Genomic DNA, 19595 nt, shown 5'->3' with positions numbered 1-19595 from the left:
TGTTGTTGTTGCTGAAAACAGAATTCCTGCTTTTTTAAACATGGGGGGGGGGGGGGGGGGGGAGTTTAAATAAGCCTTTCAGAAACTTTGTCATAATCCCTGTTGTATAAAATCTGATATGTAACTTTCTTACTTTTGTCTTTAAGCATAAATCATGTGTCCTTTTAAATACAGGGGAGACAATCTTCTCCCTTATCGTCTGACTAATCCCCATGATATTCACAAACAGTTGGTAACATTCACATACACAGACAGCGCAGATATATTTACTAAGAATTACACACATTATGTCACGAGTTACAAAAACGTCATAAAAAGAACATGTGGTATCTGCGCATGTAAAAATGCCTGACCTTTGTGAATACACTTCAATATGTGGGAGAAGAGGCCCAATTTGTATTTATTTTAGTCTGTCCATAAAAGGAACTAGGGACCTGAAAAGGCACTCATGCTTTCATTTGTGGGATGACTTATGTCTATGGATGATGTGGCTGATGGTTACTGTAACAATAGCATAGAACGAGAAAGGCCCTCAGGCAGTCCAGGCTTGACTTGTGGGTGATAACTCTAGCGAAAGGTAGTCTAAAGCTGTGGCACTATTGTCCTTTTATCAGGTCTAAAAAGACATGCTCACAGCTTTATAACATGTGATGTACAAGTGTGCAAAGAAGACAAATTATGTTGTTTTACAGGTTTGGGGGTGGGGGCATTCTGCCTAACTATGTTGTTTTGGAGGAATGCTACCTAATTATGTTTTTGAAAAAAATGCTGCCTAATTGTGATGTTTGTGGTATATGTTGCATAACTATGTTGTTTGGGGAGGCATGCTGCATAATTATGTTGTTTGGGGGATATGCTACCTTATTATGTTGTTTTGGAGGGTCATGCTACCTATTTATGTTATTTTGGGGGAAATAATGTCTAAGTATGTTGTTTGGGGATATGATGCCTAATTATTCTGAGTTTTTTTTTTTGGGGGGGGGGTACTGCATAATTATTCTGCTTTGGGTATATTGTCTAATTATGTTGTTTTGGGGGTAGGTGCTACTTATGCTTAATGAAGTTGTTTATGGAAATATGCTACTCACTTGCGCCAGGGCTCGTATGTGCACAAACAGCGGGCAGTGGCTTTCAATCTTGAACGTAGACTCTGCCTCCAGGAACTTACAGGAGCACTACAAATAGATTATTGGTTGAAACAATTTTTCTCTACATAGTAGCGAATAGGCTACTTATCCTCATTGGATGGAACAACTCACCGCCTGGTTGCACGGTTACTGATAATTTACATTGCCAGTCCTAGGGCCCAAGTGATTTGATCTGCTCAAATAAACAGTTTTCACATGGGGTTTAACACAAAATACAGAAGTATATTTAAGTATTTTGCAAATAAGGACTTTTTGGGAAATTATTCATTTTGTTATGTTTTATGTTCAGGATGTTTTGATTGCATTTTGTGACCTATGAGAAACTGTAATTGGACAAAGGAGACCGTCCAAGTGACTGGTCAAATCTTAAATTCTACAGTTGTGCTTTTATTTTATTAGGGAATGTTTATTTTACATATTCCATTTGATAGAAATAGTCATGAGGTGAATCATATACAGTACATGTTGATGGCTAAGCTAGTCATAGTCAGTAGATTTAGGGTAAGGAAATAACAGTATATGCTTTTACCATAAAGCATCAACAACTGACTAAGTTAGGCATGGGGAAATAATTTTCTGAAATGAACTTCCTTCTTCTCAGTCTATGCAAAACAAAGTTCCTGGAAATGTTAGATATGCTTAACCAGCAAGTTGTATGGATTTGTTTTCAGTGCTTGGACCAGAGCAAAACAAAAACCCACATGTACAGCTTTAGTGATGCTCCTGCTGCACCATACCACAAAAATGAGAAACATTTGACCCTGTGGCAGAATGCACCCAAAGGGTCATATGCATGGCTCACTGGGATTCCCGCCGGTCTGAGCATGTGCGCCACGATGCAACACGCTCTATCATTTAAATGACATGCGGTTCCCATTGACTTTCATTACTCCAAGCACCATGCATTAAGGGGGGTGCTTGTAATAACTCACTGCTGCCCTTGCATTGCATTCTGGTGCACCGCAAGGGACAGCAATATGTGTGGAAGTCTCCTTGGACTTTCATTGCTTTTGCAGCCCCTTGCGGCAAAATAGGGTAATGCAATGCAGGTTTATCCTGCATGTGTAGAAGGGGCCTTAATGTCCAAATCCTAATGTACTTACCATTCAAGTAGGCAACTGATTTAATAAAAGATATAGAAGATCTCACTTACCAAGAAAGGCTAGACAACGTGGGATTATTTTATTTGGAGAAGAAATAATTAAAAAGCAACCTCATTAACATGCATAAATATACAGTATAAAAGAGCAAAACAATAGTTTTGTAAATACATTTTATACCTGTCTATACAAAAGGCATGAGAACATGAACTTTGTATGGAGGAAAAGAGATTTTATCACCTATTTAGAAAGGGACTCTCCAGAATAATAAAGGTTATACTTGCATTTAAAAATGACTTTCCTCAGTTTTAAAGGCATCCTCAGCTTTGATTACTAGGTATAGGAAGATCAAACCTTAAACAAGCCAGGAAGAGTTCCTGCCTTGTGACTTTCCTTTACTCTGGACTGAGGTGCAATGAAGCTCAAAAGGTTGAACTTGATGAATGAATGTCTTTTTTTTTTAAGCCTAGATAGCTATGTAACTGCTAAACCATCCTGTATGACTGCAAATGTAACTTACAAGGAAACATTAAGTGAGAAGACTTTGGAAGGCGTCATTGCTAAATAGCTTTTCTAAAATGTTACTAGCATCACTGTTGTGCTCAACCTCTTCCGGTAATACATTTTAAACCATTGACCCAGAAAACCTTATTCAAATTAGGCATTTTGTATTTAATCTTGACTTGTGTTGTTCTCTTGTTTACTGCTGGTGTGTGCCTTAAAAAGTATTGAAGCCAAAAGGGTCAGCCAGGCAATTGGCAATTCTAAACTACTTAAGGCGCTGATTGGAATTTACACCTTGTTTTGATGGCTATCTGGCTGCCAGGGGTAGATTTTAATACACCGATGCTGCGCATTCTCGCTGCTTTTGTTGCTTCCAACGACCCCTCCGATGTCCCCCCGCTGCAGCTCACTCGCTCTGCTGTCTCTATAATGGCAGAGCCCTGTGAGCGGGTCAGGAGCCAATTTAATTGGCTCCTGACCCTGCCTATCAACCTAAACAGCTCCCATTGGCTTACATTGATAGACAGGGTCAGGAGCCAATGAAAGTGGCTCCTGACCATCTCACAGGAACTCTGCCATCATAGAGATGGCAGAGTGGGTGGCTGAGGTTCCCGGCGTGCGGCGTGGACAGGGATTGCGTATGTGCTGTGATTCGTCAGTATTCGTAGCTATTCTGCCGTTTATTGTACCAGTGGTCTCTGGCCCTTAAGGGGGCAGAAACCGCTGGTACTTAAGTGGTTAAAGATGGCAGCTTCCCCATTCTCCAGTTTACATTTCTTTTAATGCATAACTGCAATGACAGGGATGCAGGTTTCACTTTAGCATGTAGTATTCCAAGAGTAAATGTTCATGATTGTTACGCTCAGTGGTATATTCTCCACAGTCTGCATGACATGCATAACCTGATGTGAAGGAGACACCCACGCAAGCACAAGGAACCAGGATATCCCCAGTTGTAGTGGAGGAGAGGACTGACTCCCGTAGGAGATGTGGCGCACAGAGCAGGCGTAGATCTGAGCAACCACAAACAATACTTAAATACAATGGATACGATATTACTAGTGTATTACAATTACAGCTATCAATCAAGCTACAAATGATTGACTAACATATGTATATATCGGCGATGAACCGATATATAACATAAGCAAGGAACACTAGCTAGGAACTGGAACAATAGAGAAACAGGACTAGGAAGGATTCGCTACTTCTACGCAGAAGTGAGCGCAATCCACGCAAGGCAACAGGAACAGGACTCAGAAGGATTCGCTACTTCTACTCAGAAGTGAGCGCAATCCACGCAAGGTAACAGGAACAGGACTCAGAAGGATTCGCTACCTCTACGCAGAAGTGAGCGCAATCCACACAAGGTAACAGGAACAGGACTGAACTAACTAAGCACGGGTGATCACGATATGCGCAACCTACCAAAGCGTGCTAGAAACTGACTGACTGAACACAGGATATAAACAGTTAGAGTACGTATATATCAGCGACACTGATGTATTAACGTAACACGAATACAAGGAAAATAACAAACGCGCTAGTATGCGTATATATCGGCAATGAACCAATATATGATGCAAGACCAGCAAAGTAACAAATACTGATAAACAGGATCAGGACTAGAAGGACTCACTGACCCCCTCGCAGGAGTCAGTGCAGTCCACACGAGATCTAGGAACGGGGGGGGGGGGGGGGGCAGACAGAGTAACAGACTTTTCTGAAACTATGATAGCCCTGCAGGAAGCAGATCTTTATACTGAGGTCATGCAATGGGAGCAGACATGCAGGTTCCCACGCAGGTGAATGGTAATCATTCAATCCTGAGCTGGCCAGAACTGCAGAGCAACTGCAGATGGAATCAGCAACTAGTTTGAGTGCAAACAAAACTATGCAAGCAAATGCATGTAATGAAATCAGAACTGCTTGGGCTGCAATACCACTGCAGCCAGCAGTACACGCTGCAGAAGTGATCGTGACAATGATGATATTATTAGAAATGTTGTATTTGAGATTTAATTACTGTTCATCAGAAAAAGAAAGCATATACCATTGTGCTGCTATGTATAATATCCCTATTTATAATACATATTATAACCCTTATAAAAAACTAAAATCGCCTCCCCCCCAAATAACATAATATGTAGCAGAATAGAGTTCGCTGATAGGTTCTCTGATAACCAGCACTTGTGATAGTAACGAGCAATAAATGTATCTGTATCTTTGCATGTACACTTTTAAGTCTTGGTTAGAAACCTCTGATCCCTTGAAATTTCCCAACAAATTTACACATGTAGATCAGTATGTAGAAAGTGCAGAGAAAGACATTTGCAAGAAGTTGGGACCAACATTTCAAAAATGGCAAATCTAGTTGACTGTAAACTGAAAACTATGATAAATTTATAAAGCTGTGAAAAGCTATTTCCTTCATTGAACGACATGCACAGCTTTCATTAGTTAATTAGATTAGTTTTCAAATTTAAAGGGAACCCCAGGTGAGAGAGATATGGAGGCTGCCATATTTATTTCCTTGTAAACAATGCCAGTTGCCTGGCAGCCCTGTTGATCTTTTGGCATAAGGAGTGTCTGAATCAAAACCCTGGTACAAGCATATGGCGAATCCAGTAAAATCGGAGTCAACTGAGTCAGAGTACCTGAGCTGGCGCATGCTTGTTCAGGGTATACGGCTAAAAGTTTTAGAGACACAGGATCAGGACAACAGCCATGCAACTGGTATTGTTTAAAAGGAAATAAATATGGCAACCTCCATATCCCCCTCACCTCAGGTTGAACTGTAAATGTGACAAAAATAAAAACATAAAGTGTATATATATATATACACACACATTTATAAAATGAGAAAAGCAGTATTCTGACAAAAAGAGAGATTTTTTTTACTGGCATAAATAAAACATTTTATAATGAAATGTTAATTTATGCTAGGGGTAGTCAAAGTGTGTCAGATGATCCATTTGGTTAGGACTGTCAATATAGTATGAGTAGAGGAATGACTCCTCTCCTTCAGCTTGTACAACTTACTTCTTGTAGAAAATCATCTGCATAGAGCTGGATTGCCCATTTGGCTTTCTATATTCAGAAAAAAAAAAAACATGTAAAGAATAATGTTTCCTCTTATTTTAGGTGGCAATTATCTCAATGATCCTGTGAATTTCATCCTGCCAGAATCCAACCTGTGTGCCTGAATGGAGATTTTTTTTTGTATTTTTTTTCACATTTTTTTAATGTTATAAAGTTGTACGTTTTACTGTTTTTTTCGATGTGAAATTTGTAAATAATAGGAATTTGAGAATTTAGAATACTAAGTTAATAAATGTTTTTACTGTTTTTCTACTTTGTGAAATGGTATAGAAGTGTTTTAATTAAGTTATATAGAAATCTTATTTAATTTTGCAATATGGAATATGTTTTGACAAGACATATACAGGATGGTAATCATTCTGGCTTAAATGCAAATTTCACTAATCTTGGAACTGGGCAATGCAAATGCAGTATCTGTCTCTTTTGATTGGTCAAGTTCCAAGCTGCATACAATTTACATAAAATTTGCATGCATGGTGGAATTATTAGTATCTCGTTGACCATCTTTAGACTTCTTTCACGGGAGTAGATGAAGGTGGTAAATTCACCGCCTGTCAGCTGCTTTCCTGCATTGGCCAGATGCTTGTTAGCACTCGGTACCGGTGGTGGGAAGGCGCCCCCCCATATAGTCACATCCGAGCGTGGCTGTAGTTACACTCAGACACGACATGTTACGGTTCTGTGCCTTGTTGTAACGCCACCACTTGCCAAATGCTCACACGCATGGTGTTAAAATTTGTACTCAAATGGCACTCATGGCCAGAGGGCAAGGTGCCAAATGGCAAGCATGTAGTTCAGCCTCCCATCTGAAGAGGCCATCAGATGGGAGGCTGAACTGCATGCTTGCCATTTAGCTCCTTGTCTGCTGCCCATAAGAGCCATTTGAGTACAATTTTTTTTCCCTTCAAACTCAGCTCCCTTCCGGGTTATATCCTGACTAGATTTAAGGAATGCTTGAACTCAAGTTTCTCACATCAGGTTCTGTTTGCATCATAGTTTATAGTTTTTCTTTATTATATATCATTATCGTAAAAAGTCCCCAAATAAACAAACAAAAAAAAACTTTCACCGGTCAAGTTTGCATTAATGCCAGTTAGTTGTATTAATGCATTAATGCCAGTTAGTTGTAGGGTGGGTGTTACACAGCCCGCATAGTGTGAACTTAGCCTTATACCTTGAGCAGGGGCATATCATTAGGTGATGCAGCCCCTGCACCTGCGGGGAAGGTGGGGGGGGGGGCGCTGGGGCCTGCTCAGGACCATTTTGGGGGCAGGAGGGGTCACAGCATGATGAAAAAGCAGTGCACATCGGTGGGGAGGGGGGACAGTCCCCCCCCCCTCACTCACCTCGGGCTCTCCCCTCAGCGTGCTCCCCTCCTGCATCAATCACTGCCAGCGGCGGTAGCAGCAATACATACCCCCATCCACCGCAGAGGTCTCTGATCTGTAAGTGCTTCATGCTACTTCCTGTTTAGTCTTGACCGGTGTACGTTTTTTTTTTTTTGTTTATTTGGGGGCTTTTTACGATGATGATATATAATAAAGAAAAACTATAAACTATGATGCAAACAGAACCTGATGTGAGAAACTTGAGTTCAAGCATTCCTTAAATCTAGTCAGGATATAACCCGGAAGGGAGCTGAGTTTGAAGGGAAAAAAAATTGTACTCAAATGGCTCTTATGGGCAGCAGACAAGGTGCTAAATGGCAAGCATGCAGTTCAGCCTCCCATCTGAAGGAGGCCTTAGTCTTGACCGGTGCGAGACAGATTTGTTACCCCTCTATATGCACTCAGTAGTAAGGCTAATTTCTGTCTGTGTATAAACTTGTTACATTTAAAGTATATTGTCAGGAACCACTTTACCAATCATTTCATTTTTTTTAACAATAAAAGTTTATTGAAACAGAAAAAAAAAGTTACAGCATGAGATCCTCAACCAATCATTTCATTTGCCTGTTGTAATCTTCTCTGGGAGTTCAGTCTGTATCCAGCCCCTTTGGGGTCCGAATCGCAGATCTGTACTAATAAGCTGCTTCAGGTCATATTGCAACATTTTTAAAATAGGATTGTTATCTGAGGAAACCTCATTTTTTTTTACATAAAAGTAATATACAGGTACTCTGCTTACTAAGCTATCATGTGGTATAGTCAGAACTGTGCCTGGGATCTTCATTTGTTTTGCTTGTCCATGTGGGAGCTTTAGAGTGCATCAGGGGTGTAGCAATAGCCATAGCAGCTGCTATGAAGCCCTGGAGCATAGGGGGCCCAGTGGGTATTTAATGGATTCATCATTAACTTTCTTGTGCTTCTCCACTCTCTGACTTTGTCTCACTGTCCATGAACTATGTGCAGTGTTAATTGCATGAGACTTTAAATTGCCCAATTAGCTCATTTCTATAGGGCAGAGGCAGGTGGCATTGCTTAAGAGTGCCTACATCTGAGGCCCCATGAAAGTTTTACTATGGGGCCCCATGATCTCTAGCTACGCCACTGAAGTGCATTCACACTATGCACAATGCTGCAACTTCATGCTATGAAAAATAACATGCACATTATAATGTGCAGACTGCACATTGCATTAATGCCAGTTAGTTGTAGGGTGGGTGTTACACAGCCTGCATAGTGTGAACTTAGCCTTATACCTTGAGCAGGGGCATATCATTAGGTGATGCAGCCCCTGCACCTGCGGGGAAGGTGGGGGGCGCTGGGGCCTGCTCAGGACCATTTTGGGGGCAGGAGGGGTCACAGCATGATGAAAAAGCAGTGCACATCGGTGGGGAGGGGGACAGTCCCCCCCCTCACTCACCTCGGGCTCTCCCCTCAGCGTGCTCCCCTCCTGCATCAATCACTGCCAGCGGCGGTAGCAGCAATACATACCCCCATCCACCGCAGAGGTCTCTGATCTGTAAGTGCTTCATGCTACTTCCTGTTTAAATATCTGTGTGGTCATCACTGTTTCTATACTATAAAATGTTGATGTTATTTGCTTTATATTTTTTCAATAAAAAGAAAAAAAACTAGCATCATTGGCTACATTTTTTACATACAAATAGGTTCACCTAATCTAGTGTCATTAATTATGTCATCTATAAAATTGCATATTGTTTCATAGATTATTTAGTTTATGCTTGTTCATTGTAAAATATTACCCACTGTGAGAAAATGCGGAAAAGCCGCCGCGTGCGCTCAGAACAAGGCGGCTGATTCCGCATCCAACGCGGCGGTTTGCACGCATAGGCCTACATCTGCCAGTGTGGCTGAACGCGGAGAAACCGCCGCATGCCTTGATAGCGGTGCGGCTGGTTCTGCGTCCAGCGCGGCGGGTGATACGCAAGACATGTCTGGTGTGGCTGGGACTGATAGTCCACACAGGTTTAGAAGGACGCGCGCGTGCGCTGAGAGGCAGAACTTTTATGACAGCCAGAAGGGAGTCAGCTGACCCAGCCGGTCAGCTGACGATTGTACCAGTTCCTATTGGTCCAGCACTTAAGGGAGGCGCTGGAGAGCGCTGGGCTATATATACTGGGTGCTGGTCATTCGCTGTTGTCTGATCACTACGTGGTAGCACTCAGACCTTATTGTCAGAATCTGTGTTATTACTCTGTTATACTTCAGACTAGTTCCAGGGTGTTGATGATCATGGACCTCACACCCAAGATTAGGAATCTGTGTTATCATTCTGTTATACTTCAGACTAGCTCCAGGGTGTTGATGATCAAGGACCTCACACCCAAGATTAGGAATCTGTGTTATCATTCTGTTATACTTCAGACTAGTTCCAGGGTGTTGATGATCAAGGACCTCACACCCAAGATTAGGGACTTGCGTTATCATTCTGTTATACCTCAGACTAGTTCCAGGGTGTTGACGATCAAGGACCTCACACCCAAGATTAGGGACTTGTGTTACCATTCTGTTATACTTCAGACTAGTTCCAGGGTGTTGATGTTCACGGAGCTCAGACCCAAGACTAGGCATTGTTTATTATCTGTTATGACTTTCTGATTTCCTGACCACTCTTCTGTTCACTGATTTGGTACTTCGCTATATCTGATTCTCTGTTGCCAAACCCTGCTTGCCTTAGTATTACCAAATCAGTCTCCTGTCTTTGTACTTTGTATGTCCGTGTGTTGCCGACCTGGCTTGTCCGACCTTGAGAGCTATCTAGTGTTGGGCGAACAGTGTTCGCCACTGTTCGGGTTCTGCAGAACATCACCCTGTTCGGGTGATGTTCGAGTTCGGCCGAACACCTGATGGTTCCCCGAACGTTCGGCTAGCGCTGTGATTGGCCGAACGGGTTACGTGGTTCGGACCCGAACGCGCTCTGATTGGCCAAACTGTCACGTGGTTCGGGTAAATAAATACCCGAACCACGTCATATCTCCGCCATTTGCCTGTGGGTTTAGCTTTGGGTAGGCAGGCAGGGTAGTTCGCGCTCCAGCCACGCTAGCCAGGGTCCCCCCAGTCATTGTGTGTCGCTGCTGGGAACAGTAGTACACCGCTCGCTCAGCCACACTATATAGCATTGTGTTTACTGCCACTCTGTGTACCTCGCTCAGCCACACTATATAGCATTGTGTTTTCTGCCACTTTGTGTCTGCTGGGAACAGTAGTACACCGCTCGCTCAGCCACACTATATAGCATTGTGTTTACTGCCACTCTGTGTACACCGCTCACCCAGCACTATATATAGCATTGTGTTTACTGCCACTCTGTGTCTGCTGGGAACAGTAGTACACCGCTCGCTCAGCCACACTGTCACGGAACAGCCGTGAGAAACTAGAACGCAATCGGTTTATTGCGCCGATCGCCCTGGATGGTAGTCAGGCCAGCGATTTAGAGATTGACATTCCGGGTTTTTTTAAATAGGCAGTTTTTTTTTCCCCTGTTAGCAGCTGGCAGGAAGACTGGCCCTGTGACTGCTGATTAAGCCAGAGGTGTAAACTCAAAGTTTGTCTAAGCTGATCTCACATTCAGATGTTAATTGAAGGAGCCAACAGGGCCTTTCATAGACGGAGATCCCAAGAAGCAGACACAGCTGGACTCCAGTCAGGCTGACTCCAGCCTTAGCAGGAAGAAATGAATGTACTATATAATCTTTTGCCCATTTACAGAATACAATAAATAGGGTGGTTATGAGAGCGGTATCATTGGATCCGTAGGGTCATGCTGGATCTCTTGATACCAGTCGAGAGGGGCCCGGGGCCCCTACAACCCAGGTATGAATCTACCCAGGACCCTGATCTGCTGCACTAGCCATGTCGGATATCATATTAATCTGTATTTTCCTCCAAGTATGAAGCTGTTACGCCCCTAAATGTAACGTGTATGGTTCAGGAGTTACAGCAATTCATAAGTTTAGCTCTAAAATCTCTCAGAGGGAATGAACTGTCATTTGCTGGTAGCTCAGAGGGGTCCGGCATTGCCACACCCCCAAACCAGCTTCATCAAAAGCACAGAGCCAGCAGGCGGGCTTGAGTCCTCCACCCTGAAAACATCTTGAACTCATCAGTGCCAGCTTGAGGATATGCTGGCATCCACCTGGTCTGAACTCTGAACTTTGATTGAAACCCAGAAATTTTCCCACAAAAAGGACATCTTTCCAGGAACTAAGTATTTTTCTCCCTTCTTTTATTTTTTATACTGGCTATTACTGTTTTAATAATTGTTGATTATAATAATTGTCTGTATATATTAATTATTTATATTGCTGTGAATAAAAGACTTCCTCCAAGTCATTCACTGCTCAGCTACCCTGCTTATCAGCACACACAGAACTGATCCCGGGTCTCTAAAGATACGCTACTGTTTGTTTGTTGTTGGCTAGACAGAATACCGTGTGTTTAACCGTTTTATTCGCAGGACTAGTCAGTCAGTAAATCGGGTCCACTGGCCCATACCAGTGGTGGTGGCAGATACCGTGGAATCGTGTGTACGTTGTAATTACCCGTGTCTCACAGGCTCCCTTCTGAGTTGTCTGCGGCTAATTCTTAACGGTTCCTGCGCATTGACTGCGACCAGAGTTCGCACGATCCGTGCGCTGGCACCGTTTAGAAGGCTAAGTGCGGTCAGCCACTAGGGCTCCTGTGACAGTGTTAGGCAGCGGTTGGGACCTGTGTTGTGCTGAAAGTATCTAAGATAGCGCTAGCGCTATCAAGAAACGAACTAATTCGTTGGTGTAGCTGGAAGGCAATATATTTTTATATATATACAGAGAGACTGTGTAGCCAGTACCCCTCCCCAAAAGTTTTATTTTATTTGGTGTGGAAATGTCCGGGAACTACAAGAAAATGTGCCTGGCGGACCTGCAAAATCTTTGCCAAGAGAGAGGCATTGATGTCGGCCGCAAGAAACAAGGGGACTTGGTAACGGAATTGTTTCAATGGGATACCCAGCAACTGCGGGAGCCGGGAGTGTCCGCTGAAGTGGATACCAGCCCATCTGACAATCGAGGGGAACCAGAGACTGAGACTCCTGACCGTACAGAGGTTGTGCATCCTGAGGGCCCTGCATCAACAGTTACGCAAGAGAATGTCAGTGTGGACCCCAATCCCAGAGTTTCTGAAGGTACTCGCCTGGAACCGGCCAGTACTGGACTGTCCGTTTGTACTGACCCGGTAATGCAGCAGGCATTACGAAAGCTGATGGAGGCTGACCTGGACAAGTACCTGCAGTACATGCAAGCGCAGTTGGATCGCCAATCTGCAGTGGCGCGGGAGAGACGACAGCATGAGCTCAACATGGCAAAGGTTCAACAGGCCAGCCGGAGTTCACCGCCCAGCCTCCCTGCTGAAGGAGCTGCACCACCCGTAAGTGCAAAATTTAAATTTGCTAATATTGAGAAAGACACAGACATTGACTTGTTTTTGCGATCTTTTGAAAAAGCATGACATCAGTATCGTCTGTCCCAAGACCAGTGGGCCAGACATCTGACACCTTTGCTGCGCTACAAAGCGCTTGATGCCTTCGCAGAATTGCCTGCGGAGAAGGATAATGATTATGCTGCTATAAAAGACGCTATCATTACTAAGTACCAGCTGACGCCAGAAGCCTATCGGAAAAAGTTCAGGGCCTGGCAGAAAAAGTCTTCTGATTCGTACCGAGATGTGGTCAGCAGCTTGCTCACCACACTCCGCCAGTGGACTCGAGGCCTCACCAAAGGGTCTTATGATGTCCTGGAGGACTTGATAGTCCTGGAACAATTTCTGAACATTTGCCCTGCTGATGTACGACAGTTTGGCAGGCCGGCTTCAGCCACTGTCGCTGCAGACCTTGCTGAGACTTTTGCAACTATCCGGGTGGCTGATACCCGCAGAACTGTCCCACCCAGCTGGAGAGGAGGTCAGCCCAATACCTCGGCAGACTCTCCTGCCCCTGTGAGCCGTCAGCCACAGAGGCCACCCAGCACAGCTTCTGCACCCAGGGCTGCAGCGCCTGGAGAGGTCACCTGTCACTACTGCCGCCAGCCCGGACACATGAAATTCGACTGTCTGGAGCGGAGACAGACACCACCAGCACCTGGTCAATCCAAGAAAACAGCTATGACCTCAAAGAACCGCACCAAATCCGTACACAAATAATGTTGCAAAAAGTCCATCCTTTATTAATACATCAACAAACAATTAAAAACACAATTAAAACCAGGTGGGGAATAACATATGAACCCAAATTGTCGGAGAACCGGGAGGATAATAAAGTGCAATAAGTGCTAATGACACACCACTAAGGGTGTGAAATTGGGGGTGTTAGCACGGGGGGGTCGGGGGGGGGGGGGGGGGAAGGAGAAGGGGAAAAGGGTTACAAAGTGCAATGTGCAATGTGCAAAAATATATATGACCATCAGATTGCAAACAATGAGGATGACAGTTACATGACCTCAATAACAGTAAAAATATGTCTGGTGTGAAAAGAGAAAGCCACAGGACGGTGGCGAATCGCGATAGCAGCGGTGGGGGACCCGTGGAGCTACTTTTTTACTGGTAGGACTCTTACTACACTGGTGGCTTCTGTTTTTGACCACTTTCATTGCAATCTGCACTTTACTTGCTAACCTATAGCACTGCTTTTTCACTTGTCCTTCCCTCTTCATTCCCTCATTCACTCCTGTGTCAGGACCTGTTTTTCACTACTTTTCACACCAGACATATTTTTACTGTTATTGAGGTCATGTAACTGTCATCCTCATTGTTTGCAATCTGATGGTCATATATATTTTTGCACATTGCACATTGCACTTTGTAACCCTTTTCCCCTTCTCCTTCCCCCCCCCCCGACCCCCCCGTGCTAACACCCCCAATTTCACACCCTTAGTGGTGTGTCATTAGCACTTATTGCACTTTATTATCCTCCCGGTTCTCCGACAATTTGGGTTCATATGTTATTCCCCACCTGGTTTTAATTGTGTTTTTAATTGTTTGTTGATGTATTAATAAAGGATGGACTTTTTGCAACATTATTTGTGTACGGATTTGGTGCGGTTCTTTGAGGTCATAGCTGTTTTCTTGGATTGACATTGTATCTGATTGGCCTTTCTGCACATTTCTATGCACTGTACATTTAGTTAATATTTTTTGTTTGTTTATGGATGGTGCTCCACATGTTTTGTTTTTACCACCAGCACCTGGATCATCTGCATCACCTGTACCTCACCCACAGCAGAGGCAACCCGCCAGCGAACCACAGCCTGGATCATCAGATTTTGTCCTGTTTGCCCGCGGAAAGGAAATCCGCGACCGAACCGACCAGCAGCAACTTGTTAGAGTGAACGGCAAAGTTGTCACCGGATTCCGAGACACCGGAGCTGACATTACGTTAGTTCACTCACACCTTGTGCCAAAGGAGAGCATCAGCCCCAGCCGATCCCTTGCCCTTACTGGAGTAGAGGGCACCCTTTTTCACATAGCCCACGCAAGAGTGAAGCTGGATTGGGGAGGAGGGGTCCACGAAAGGGTTGTTGGGGTTATGAAGGATCTCCCAGTCCCTGTGTTGCTGGGGACTGATTTGGGCAAGCTTGTGTCCTACTATGAACCTGCCCTGACCGCCTTGTCGCTCACGGAAGGAGACGGACTCTCCACCCACCACCAGGTACTTTATACACTTGGGGGAGCACCAGGGGGAGGTGGGTTGAATGTGCCCAGTTCAAGGGTACCAGGTTCAATAGTGCCTGCTTCAAAGGTACCTGAGTTTGAGGTACAGACTGTCTGTTGTGATGATGCTGTAACTGTACCTGAGTTTACTGTACAACCTGTCTGTAATGGAAAAATGTCTGTACCTGTCAATGTCATTACTGCAATGATAATGTTATAATTGGGAGTGTGTCTTTTTAGCAAATGGAAGAAAGACTAAAAAACCATAACGTCCCTTTTATGAATACAGTGAATGTCATTACTGCATGCAATGATGATTTGAGTAATGTCCGTCGGTGCCATTCTGACAGTGTACCTGTGCTAGCAGTACCGCGCAGCTGCACTGCTCAGAACCCGAGCTCAGAACAGGTGGAGGGGGTTCCGGCCTCCTCCCCCTCCTCTGACCGCAGGGTTGAGACCTTTCAGCCGCTGCCCTCGTGTGACATGAGCCAGTTGGCTGAAACTGACAGCGCCGTATTCTCAGCCCCACTACAAAGTGACCCAAGCCTGGAGGTGCTCAGGCAGCAAGCCGCTGAGCCCCTCGCAGACGGGGCCGCTTTCAAGGTGTACTGGGAAGGTGGGAGACTGTACAGTGAGTCTGTACAGCCCCCTACAGGTAGATCCCACGCGAATACCAAATGGCTTGTGGTCCCGAGTGCGTTCAGGGGACATGTGCTGAAATCCGCACATGGTAATCCTCTGACAGGGCACTCAGGGGTCCGCAAGACACTTGCCGGTATTCGGAAACAGTTTTATTGGCCCCGGATGAACAGGGATGTAGCAAACTACTGCAGAGCATGTGCCGTCTGTCAGGAGCTGGGAAGGTCCAGGGATTCCCGCGGGGTTCCCTTAGGTCCACAGCCACTTAGCAGGGGAACCCTGCGTGGGATGGCTGTTGACCTAACCAACCCACTGCCCGTTGTCAGCAGTCCCGGCAGACACCACGTCCGACTGCAGTGGCGCAAACGCCCTGTCCAGAACGGTCCATGTCGGGTCAACCCTGAGGGTAGCAGACCGCGACCGGTCCAGGGGAACCGAGCCACAGGCTCCAATAGGTTTCCCCGCTGTGAATAAAAGACTTCCTCCAAGTCATTCACTGCTCAGCTACCCTGCTTATTAGCACACACAGAACTGATCCCGGGTCTCTGAAGATACGCTACTGTTTGTTTGTTGTTGGCTAGACAGAATACCGTGTGTTTAACCGTTTTATTCGCAGGACTAGTCAGTCAGTAAATCGGGTCCACTGGCCCACACCAGTGGTGGTGGCAGATACCGTGGAATCGTGTGTACGTTGTAATTACCCGTGTCTCACAGGCTCCCTTCTGAGTTGTCTGCGGCTAATTCTTAACGGTTCCTGCGCATTGACTGCGACCAGAGTTCGCACGATCCGTGCGCTGGCACCGTTTAGAAGGCTAAGTGCGGTCAGCCACTAGGGCTCCTGTGACACACACTATATAGCATTGTGTTTACTGCCACTCTGTGTACCTCGCTCAGCCACACTATATAACATTGTGTTTACTGCCACTCTGTGTCTGCTGGGAACAGTAGTACACCGCTCGCTCAGCCACACTATATAGCATTGTGTTTACTGCCACTCTGTGTACCTCGCTCAGCCACACTATATAGCATTGTGTTTACTGCCACTCTGTGTCTGCTGGGAACAGTAGTACACCGCTCACCCACCACTGTATAGCATTGTGCACTGTGTTGCTGCTGGGAATAGTGGTACACCGCTCACCCACCACTGTATAGCATTGTGCTCTGTGTCGCTGCTGGGAATAGTGGTACACCGCTCACCCACCACTGTATAGCATTTCTGTACTGCCACTGTACTGCTGCCAGTCAGCGTGTACTTTAAGGATAAGTGAAATGAGGAAGAAATCCGGTGAAAGAGGGAGGGGCAAGGGAAGAGGTGTTTCCCCTTATGGTTCACGTACATGCCACAGGGGAGCACCCAAGAAAACCCACTCAATACCGCCCATGTTGTCCAGGACAACAACCCTCACAAATCCAAAAGAACAGGACCAGATAATTACTTGGATGACCTCTCAAGCGTCCAGCAGTGGGTTAAGCAGCACCAGCACATCACGCACGAGGTCCGAGTCCTCAGCCAGTTACAAGGAGCCAGTGGGCACAAAGCTGACACAACCGGCAGCGACACCACGCACACAACTGCCAGATAACCAGTCCGATGAATTACCTCAGGACACAATGGGGTATTCGCAGGAGCTATTCCCAGCCCAACAAACTTCCACCTTTGAAAGGTCAATGGAGGAACAGCCAGAAATGTTGTGCCCGGATTTACAACCATTAACTGTGGGAAATGCACCGCGCACTGAAATACAAGGCGAGTCCGAGGACTTTGAAACCCAAATCCCAGAGCAAGTTGGGCAGGAGGGGTTGCAATTGCAGGAGGTCGGCCGACAAGATTTGGAAGACGACGTTGGAGTGAGCTGCGCAGAGGTTGTTCTGGGGAGCTCTACTCCACGGCGGCGGCCCCCCACAATGACATATGACGAGTTTGAGGAGATGGAAGAGGAGGGTATGGACAATGTGGACATAGACGCATGCTATTTGTCCTCATGCAAGGCCTGGGTTGCGTCTCAAAAAGCGTGGCCTTCTCCTCCTGCGCCTCCTCCTGTTCCATCACGTGTGCTGCTGCTGGTGCTGGGTTAGCGTTACCGGTCCCTTTTCCTGGAACCTCTTCTCTGTATTACATTTATGACTGCATGGCGGCAAAAAGCATTGCTATATCCGCACGCTTTTTGTCCTCATGCAAGGCCTGGGTTGCGTCTCAAAAAGCGTGGCCTTCTCCTCCTGCGCCTCCTCCTGTTCCATCACGTGTGCTGCTGCTGGTGCTGGGTTAGCGTTACCGGTCCCTTTTCCTGGAACCTCTTCTCTGTATTACATTTATGACTGCATGGCGACAAAAAGCATGTTACCTGTGCAAAGAAACATGTCATTTTCCACATTTAAAAGACAGTTTTTCCTTTGAAACTTTACAATCAATTTTCTCAAAAACTATAAGCTCTTTTTCAAATATTTTTTTTCCTCTTGTACCCACTCCCAAGGTGCAAATACCCTGCAAATTTGGGGTATGTAGCCTGTAAGGAAGCTTTACAAAGCACGAAAGTTCGGGTCCCCATTGACTTCCATTATGTTCGGAGTTCGGCGCGAACACCCGAACATCGCGGCGATGTTCGGCGAACGTTCGCGAACCCAAACATCTAGGTGTTCGCCCAACACTAGAGCTATCTCCCCAGTTAAGAGATAGTTCACAGATCTGTCAGTGACATCCTCCCTTTGGTGTCACTCACGCTCTGGTCCTTCCCTCTCCCAGTCTGACTCCTCCCTGCGGGAGAGTCTCAGGCTGCTGAAAGGTACTCATATTCTAGCAGTATTCCTTACTGCCTTGTACCTGTATTGTTCTCAAAGTATTACTGTTGCACCAAACACTCATATCTCTCAGGTGTCCAGAGGTTAGTAATATATCTGATTATCGGTGATACTGCAGATCATCAATAATCGGGTATATATCTGTATTTTTGGTGATACTGCAGATCACCAATAATCAGATCCTCTCTGTGTTACACCGATCGTTACACCCCCTGATTTACATTCTTACATTTATCAGTAATGCCAGCATCTTTACTTCTGTAAAGGCAAATTATCGTTGGATTTTTTTTTCCCTCTGTGTAGTAAGCAGGAACAGCAGTTGATCCCCAGAGTACTGTGGAGCATCATGCTGCGTAACATCATAGCCTATGCTTAACATGGTTGGGAGAGTACAAATGGGCATCCAGTATATTTTTTATGTTCTGCCATGAGTTGTTATTTATACCAAATAAAAGAATGGTCTTATCCCCTTGTAGCAATATCCAAAATATTATACATACAACAGTTCTAACAACAGTACCTTGGACCCAGTGAAAGCGGTTGCCTTTTACAGAAAAATACATATAGCATATCTTGATAATTGGTTGTGCCGTATTTTATTATTATTTTAGTGATGGAAAGAGAAAAACTACCATATATTGCTGAAAAAAAGCAAGGTTATTTATTTTTGTATCTTTATGTTTTCCAAGCCTGAGCACTTGACATCCAGTATGAGTGTGTTCTTTTTACATTTAATTTTACTGTTTCAAGAAAACATTATTATAGTGATTTATTGGGGCCAGAGAATATACTTAAACAAACAAAACCACTATTTTGTTGAATCTCTCTAATTTATATCAATAATAAGTTAAAGAGACTCTGAAGTCACTTTTTATTACATGTTTTGTCAAAAAATCCTGTTAAGTATGAATGCCCCCCTTGAATCCCCACGGCAGATGAAGGATTTATTGCTGTGTAATTAATATGCAAAGTTCGTAGAGTCGTAGAGTCTGCTGCTCTGGAGAGGCAGAGTTTTAGGCAGTAGCTCTGCCTCTCCGCAATCAATCTCCGTGGAACTCCGCCTCATCCCCTCCCCTCTCAGTGAAAGAAGACTGAGAGGGGCGGGGAGAGGCGGCGATCAGCAGAGATTGACTGTGGAGGAGGCAGAGCTACAGCCTATAGCTCTGCCTCTTTGAGGAAGTAAAGCCCTGAGAGCACAGGAGCTTTGCAGGGCTATTACA

General features: G+C 45.0%; 1 protein-coding gene across 3 annotated transcripts in view; it reads left to right on the top strand.

The window, feature by feature from the left end:
* IL17REL (interleukin 17 receptor E like) overlaps positions 1 to 19595 on the top strand; it is a 148772-nt gene that overhangs the window by 62151 nt on the left and 67026 nt on the right. The window lies entirely within an intron of this gene.

The sequence above is a fragment of the Hyperolius riggenbachi genome, chromosome 3 (genome assembly GCF_040937935.1).
Source record: "Hyperolius riggenbachi isolate aHypRig1 chromosome 3, aHypRig1.pri, whole genome shotgun sequence".
NCBI lineage: Eukaryota > Metazoa > Chordata > Amphibia > Anura > Hyperoliidae > Hyperolius > Hyperolius riggenbachi.
This window is presented reverse-complemented; position numbering and strand designations above follow the sequence as displayed.